This window comes from Archocentrus centrarchus, chromosome 10, assembly GCF_007364275.1.
Source record: "Archocentrus centrarchus isolate MPI-CPG fArcCen1 chromosome 10, fArcCen1, whole genome shotgun sequence".
Lineage (NCBI taxonomy): Eukaryota > Metazoa > Chordata > Actinopteri > Cichliformes > Cichlidae > Archocentrus > Archocentrus centrarchus.
Window position 1 is genome coordinate 25,041,995 of NC_044355.1, and position 8,058 is coordinate 25,050,052.

The window sequence follows — 8,058 nt, forward strand, 5'->3', positions numbered from 1 at the left end:
TTAACACCTGTTCAACATTTTTAACACCTGTTCAGCAGTTCAGCAATTCAGCAGTTCAGCAATTCAGCAGTTCAGGTATTCAGCAGTTCAGCAATTCAGCAATTCAGCAGTTCAGGTATTCAGCAGTTCAGAAATTCAGCGGTTCAGCAATGCAGCAGTTCAGCAATTCAGGTATTCAGCAATTCAGCAGTTCAGCGTCAATTCAGCAGTTCAGGTATTCAGCAGTTCAGCAATTCAGCAATTCAGCAGTTCAGCAATTCAGCAGTTCAGCAGTAGGGTTTAATGTTTTTCCCGAAAATGACATGAATCAAATCCCGCGAAAAGACGAGCCATTTCCCGGGAATCCAGGGAAAAAGTTTTTTTTTTTTAAATTTTAATTAGGCCTTCTGTAGCCTGTGTCGGGCTTAACCTATTCTGATATTGTAGAGGTAGATTTCCAGCTATGTCCTGTTATGCCCAATAGGGGGCAACGTTGGCTTGATTAATGCAATAAAACCTACATCTCGGCATTCGAGTGCTCGAGCTATGCGTGTTGTATCATTCCTCAACACTCCCTTAACAAATGTAATTCGAATATTCCTGCATTGTACATGGAATTATACCAAGATATTTACAATTGCTGGTGCAAATAATACGGTTCATCTCCACACAGCATTGATAAAGGCTCAGCTACTTGCACTGTCCACAATGCACACCGTTCCACCAGTGGAACGCTGTAATAGTCATTGAAAAGTTAACTACTGTACTACACTATAATATGGCATAAAACAGGGCCTTGAATAATGCACTACGACTTGGTCATTGCCATTCTGGCAACAGCAAATTTATAACGCCGTGTCTAAGGGTTAAAGTAGGTTCGTTGTGAATCGTCTTTTGAAAAACTGGCTGCCAATCCTTATAGCCTAAAAAATATACATTTTACTCAACTCCATTTTAAAAGCGAAATTTGTTAAAGTAATCTATTTCATGATACTTTCTTCACACATTAGGCCCGCATCCTAATTCATGATTGTTAGTAAGCGGCTGCAAATGAGGAAAAGAAACACTCAAAGTTAAACACATATTTCTTTATTGTTCAGGGCAGGCATATTTTATAGGCTATATAATGCAATATAACAATATATAATAATACAAAATACCTTAGGCTAAACACATTGCCTACGATTTCAACAAATTAAAGAGGAAAAAAGTACAACTGTGTAATACCTCTATTAAAACGCTTGTGATGAAGGCTGAAGCCTTAAACGGAGGCTGAACGTGCCTGAAATGAAGAGCAAACCCTTCTCTCAATATTTCCTTAAATGTAACGTTCTGAAGCTTTCTTTTCTTTTCTTTCTTGTCTTTCGCACGACTTTTTTTCCCGGTTTCCCGTCTTAACGTTCCCGGGAAACAGGAAATGGTTCTGATCGCATTTCCCGGGAATCCTGGATCCCAGGATTAAACCCTATTCAGCAGTTCATTGAAGCTCATTCAGCAAATAAAGTTTCAGCTGTTTGAAGCATTTCTTGGCATTTCAGCTCCAATCATTCATCAAATAATTACTGTGAATGCTGCAAAGCATCACAGTATTGTTGTTGTATTCTTTATTATTACTGTGAATGCTGCAAAGCATTCACAGTATTGTTGTTGTATTCTTTATTATTATTATTATTATTATTATTATTATTATATATTATTCTTCCGTACGTTTTTTGACCGCTTCAATCTCAAAAACCGTTTAAGCTACAGAAACCGTTCTGGTATCAAAACGTGCGGCTTCTTCAGGAGATCGCTGCTATTACTTTTCAGGTTCAAATCTTCTGCCATTAATTTAATATTAATATTTTTCTAATTTTTTTGGCCCCATTCAAATGAATGGGGAAAGCTTAAAAACCTTTTAAAACCCTTTCAGACTTTAAAAGCTAAGAACTTCAGCATACCTTAAGCTAGAGACACCATTTAAACTTTAAAATAAAGCCATGACTCTCAGCTATTCAGCTATTACTTTTTGTATTAATATCTTTTATGGTTTTTAAACAGTTACAGTTTAAGCACAAGAAGGTTTTTTGCTCTTTTTAGCGTTTATAATGGTTGTGTATGTGGTCGTCTAGAGTGCGCATTCCAAAGGTTAGAGTGGGAGACTTGAAATTCTTCAGCTGAAAAATATCTCTCTAAACTGCCGCTGTGTCCACACTCTTCACTCTACAGCCATGATTTTATGATCAAAACGTAGAGCTGCTTCTCTACTTTCAAACAATGTGTCTCTTAGCCCTGAGAAATGTAAACTTTTTAAACTGTGAGGCTTCAAGCAGAGGGAGCACCCTCCAACTCCTCCATCCGCCTCTATAGAAATTTTCGGGAGGTGATTTTCTCAAAACCAGAAAAGACCCTTTTTTTAAACTGCTCCCATGACCACATTTTTCAACCCAGGAAAATAAAAATTACACCGCTGTTTAGAGCAGGTCCTTGTGACGCTCACAGTTTAAAAATTATTTTGATAGGGGTTACGGTTTTTGATTTATAAGCATTTGTTCGGGAGGTGCGCCAAGACAAATTCAACAGGGCTTTGCCACAAAGTGCCTGCAGTTAAACAGTTACACAGCTGTTTTGAGTTGGCAGAACTAAATGTGTAGCAGCATTCTGATTGGCTCATAATACTTTAAACTGATTGGTGGATTATTCCTCTGCATGCAAGCTGTTCAAAGTTGAGCTGTTTTTTGTTCTTTCATAACTTCAGCACCGTTTATGCTACAGAAACCATTCTGGTATCAAAATGCTCAGCTTCTTCTGCAGATTTATGTTATTACTTTATGACATTACGTTTAACAGTCGTTCAGCACTTTAACAGCCTTTTCAGGTTTAAAACAGTCGTTCAGCACTTTTAACAGCCTTTACAGGTTTAAACAGTCGTTCAGCACTTTTAACAGCCTTTCAGGTTTAAACAGTCGTTCAGCACTTTTAACAGCATTTTCAGTTTAAACAGTCGTTCAGCACTTTTACAGCCTTTTCAGGTTTAAACAGTCGTTCAGCACTTTAACAGCCTTTTCAGGTTTAAAACAGTCGTTCAGCACTTTTAACAGCCTTTTCAGGTTTAAACAGTCGTTCAGCACTTTTAACAGCCTTTTCAGGTTTAAACAGTCGTTCAGCACTTTTAACAGCCTTTTCAGGTTTAAACAGTCGTTCAGCACTTTAACAGCCTTTTCAGGTTTAAACAGTCGTTCAGCACTTTTAACAGCCTTTTCAGGTTTAAAACAGTCGTTCAGCACTTTTAACAGCCTTTTCAGGTTTAAACAGTCGTTCAGCACTTTTACAGCCTTTTCAGGTTTAAAACAGTCGTTCAGCACTTTTAACAGCCTTTTCAGGTTTAAACAGTCGTTCAGCACTTTTAACAGCCTTTTCAGGTTTAAAACAGTCGTTCAGCACTTTTAACAGCCTTTTCAGGTTTAAACAGTCGTTCAGCACTTTTAACAGCCTTTCAGGTTTAAACAGTCGTTCAGCACTTTTAACAGCCTTTTCCGGTTTAAACAGTCGTTCAGCACTTTTAACAGCCTTTTCAGGTTTAAACAGTCGTTCAGCACTTTTAACAGCCTTTTCAGGTTTAAACAGTCGTTCAGCACTTTTAACAGCCTTTTCAGGTTTTAAACAGTCGTTCAGCACTTTTAACAGCCTTTTCAGGTTTAAACAGTCGTTCAGCACTTTAACAGCCTTTTCAGGTTTAAAACAGTCGTTCAGCACTTTAAGAGCTGTTCAGCAGTTTAACAGCTGTTCAGCATTATTAACAGCTGTTCAGCAGTTTTAACACCTGTTCAACATTTTTAACACCTGTTCAGCAGTTCAGCAATTCAGCAGTTCAGCAATTCAGCAGTTCAGCAATTCAGCAATTCAGCAGTTCAGCAATTCAGCAGATCAGCAATTCAGCAGTTCAGCAATTCAGCAGTTCAGGTATTCAGCAGTTCAGCAATTCAGCAGTTCAGCAATTCAGCAGTTCAGCAGTTCAGGTATTCAACAGTTCAGCAGTTCAGGTATTCAGAAGTTCAGCAATTCAGCAGTTCAGCAATTCAGCGGTTCAGCAATGCAGCAGTTCAGCAATTCAGCAGTTCAGCAGTTCAGGTATTCAGCAGTTCAGGTATTCAGCAGTTCAGCAATTCAGCAGTTCAGCAATTCAGCAGTTCAGCAGTTCAGGTATTCAACAGTTCAGCAGTTCAGGTATTCAGCAGTTCATTGAAGCTCATTCAGCAAATAAGGTTCCAGCTGTTTGAAGCCTTTCTTGGCATTTCAGCTCCAATCTTTCAGCATGCAGCATTCACAGTGCATTTTCTTCAGGAAATGCTTTTTCTAGTTATTATATATTATTCTTCCGTACGTTTTTTGACCGCTTCGATCTCAAAAACCGTTTAAGCTACAGAAACCGTTCTGGTATCAAAACGTGCGGCTTCTTCAGGAGATCGCTGCTATTACTTTTCAGGTTCAAATCTTCTGCCATTAATTTAATATTAATATTTTTCTAATTTTTTTGGCCCCATTCAAATGAATGGGGAAAGCTTAAAAACCTTTTAAAACCCTTTCAGACTTTAAAAGCTAAGAACTTCAGCATACCTTAAGCTAGAGACACCATTTAAACTTTAAAATAAAGCCATGACTCTCAGCTATTCAGCTATTACTTTTTGTATTAATATCTTTTATGGTTTTTAAACAGTTACAGTTTAAGCACAAAAAGGTTTTTTGCTCTTTTTAGCGTTTATAATGGTTGTGTATGTGGTCGTCTAGAGTGCGCATTCCAAAGGTTAGAGTGGGAGACTTGAAATTCTTCAGCTGAAAAATATCTCTCTAAACTGCCGCTGTGTCCACACTCTTCACTCTACAGCCATGATTTTATGATCAAAACGTAGAGCTGCTTCTCTACTTTCAAACAATGTGTCTCTTAGCCCTGAGAAATGTAAACTTTTTAAACTGTGAGGCTTCAAGCAGAGGGAGCACCCTCCAACTCCTCCATCCGCCTCTATAGTAATTTTTGGGAGGTGATTTTCTCAAAACCAGAAAAGACCCTTTTTTTAAACTGCTCCCATGACCACATTTTTCAACCCAGGAAAATAAAAATTACACTGGTGTTTAGAGCAGGTCCTTGTGACGCTCACAGTTTAAAAATTATTTTGATAGGAGTTACGGTTTTTGATTTATAAGCATTTGTTCGGGAGGTGCGCCAAGACAAATTCAACAGGGCTTTGCCACAAAGTGCCTGCAGTTAAACAGTTACACAGCTGTTTTGAGTTGGCAGAACTAGCTGTGTAGCAGCATTCTGATTGGCTCATAATACTTTAAAGTGATTGGTGGATTATTCCTCTGCATGCAAGCTGTTCAAAGTTGAGCTGTTTTTTGTTCTTTCATAACTTCAGCACCGTTTATGCTACAGAAACCATTCTGGTATCAAAATGCTCAGCTTCTTCTGCAGATTTATGTTATTACTTTATGACATTACGTTTAACAGTCGTTCAGCACTTTAACAGCCTTTTCAGGTTTAAAACAGTCGTTCAGCACTTTTAACAGCCTTTACAGGTTTAAACAGTCGTTCAGCACTTTTAACAGCCTTTTCAGGTTTAAACAGTCGTTCAGCACTTTTAACAGCCTTTTCAGGTTTAAACAGTCGTTCAGCACTTTTACAGCCTTTTCAGGTTTAAAACAGTCGTTCAGAACTTTTAACAGCCTTTTCAGGTTTAAACAGTCGTTCAGCACTTTTAACAGCCTTTTCAGGTTTAAAACAGCCGGTCAGCACTTTTACAGCCTTTTCAGGTTTAAAACAGTCGTTCAGCACTTTTACAGCCTTTTCAGGTTTAAACAGTCGTTCAGCACTTTTAACAGCCTTTTCAGGTTTAAAACAGTCGTTCAGCACTTTAACAGCCTTTTCAGGTTTAAAACAGTCGTTCAGCACTTTAACAGCCTTTTCAGGTTTAAAACAGTCGTTCAGCACTTTTAACAGCCGTTTCAGGTTTAAACAGTCGTTCAGCACTTTTAACAGCCTTTTCAGGTTTAAAACAGTCGTTCAGCACTTTTACAGCCTTTTCAGGTTTAAAACAGTCGTTCAGCACTTTTAACAGCCTTTTCAGGTTTAAACAGTCGTTCAGCACTTTTAACATCCTTTTCAGGTTTAAAACAGTCGTTCAGCACTTTTAACAGCCTTTTCAGGTTTAAAACAGCCGTTCAGCACTTTTAACAGCCTTTTCAGGTTTAAAACAGCCGTTCAGCACTTTTAACAGCCTTTTCAGGTTTAAACAGTCGTTCAGCACTTTTAACAGCCTTCTCAGGTTTAAACAGTCGTTCAGCACTTTTAACAGCCTTTTCAGGTTTAAACAGTCGTTCAGCACTTTTAACAGCCTTTTCAGGTTTAAACAGTCGTTCAGCACTTTTAACAGCCTTTTCAGGTTTAAACAGTCGTTCAGCACTTTTAACAGCCTTGTCAGGTTTAAAACAGTCGTTCAGCACTTTTAACAGCCTTTTCAGGTTTAAACAGTCGTTCAGCACTTTTAACAGCCTTTTCAGGTCTAAAACAGTCGTTCAGCACTTTTAACAGCCTTTTCAGGTTTAAACAGTCGTTCAGCACTTTAACAGCCTTTTCAGGTTTAAAACAGTCGTTCAGCACTTTAAGAGCTGTACAGCAGTTTAACAGCTGTTCAGCGTTATTAACAGCTGTTCAGCATTATTAACAGCTGTTCAGCAGTTTTAACACCTGTTCAACATTTTTAACACCTGTTCAGCAGTTCAGCAATTCAGCAGTTCAGCAATTCAGCAATTCAGCAGTTCAGCAATTCAGCAGATCAGCAATTCAGCAGTTCAGCAATTCAGCAGTTCAGCAATTCAGCGGTTCAGCAATGCAGCAGTTCAGCAATTCAGGTATTCAGCAATTCAGCAGTTCAGCAATTCAGCAGTTCAGGTATTCAGCAGTTCAGCAATTCAGCAGTTCAGCAATTCAGCAGTTCAGCAGTTCAGGTATTCAACAGTTCAGCAGTTCAGGTATTCAGAAGTTCAGCAATTCAGCAGTTCAGCAATTCAGCGGTTCAGCAATGCAGCAGTTCAGCAATTCAGCAATTCAGCAATTCAGCAGTTCAGCAATTCAGCAGTTCAGCAGTTCAGCAGTTCAGGTATTCAACAGTTCAGCAGTTCAGGTATTCAGCAGTTCATTGAAGCTCATTCAGCAAATAAGGTTCCAGCTGTTTGAAGCCTTTCTTGGCATTTCAGCTCCAATCTTTCAGCATGCAGCATTCACAGTGCATTTTCTTCAGGAAATGCTTTTTCTAGTTACCAACAAACTCCTCAAAATGTAGACTGGCATTGGTTGTCGGTTAAAAAACTTTATCCGCGAGATCGTTCAAATCTTTTTCTTCTGTAAGCTTTATTCACATTGGACATTCCTATTTGGCTCATTAGCGCTACTGGTGTTTTGGTGTGGAATTGCATCCACCTATAATTTGATCCTCGCTCTCGGACAAAGGACAGATGAGTGACAGGACGGGGGCACTTCAGGGGGCCAATCAGATTTCAGATGGGACCAATGCCCCTGTGGCCCCGCCCCCGACCCGATGGTCTGTCAGTTTCGGGCATTTTTGAATGAAGCTATGAAACAGAAATGTGACAGAAAGGAGCTGTCCCTGTGAGGCAGAGAAGAGGGAAAGGAGAATATTGGAGGAAGAAAAAGACAAAGGTATGTTTCCACGAGCAGTTAGAATAGTTTAGTTTGTAACCTGCTCATACTTAGCTATCGGTAGCCGGCTGAGTATGTTATTTATCAAATCATTGTGTCTGTCAAAAACAAGCTGTCAGCCTGTGTCACCTTCCTTACTCTGTTACTAGTTGATATACGTTTTGCTTGGATCTTATCATCGTGGTCGTGGGTTTATGACCCAGCGTTTATAATTTTAGGGCATTAATTTTTCAAATTATATTGTTAATGTTACTGTTTGATTCCTAGTTTATTGTGTTGTTGCAGTTTTGAATTTTCGTATTTTTCTGCTAATTCCTGGTTGGTTTCATTGTTTCTATCCTCAGGCTTCTTAGTTTTCTGAGTTCTGTTCTTGGCTGTTGTTCACT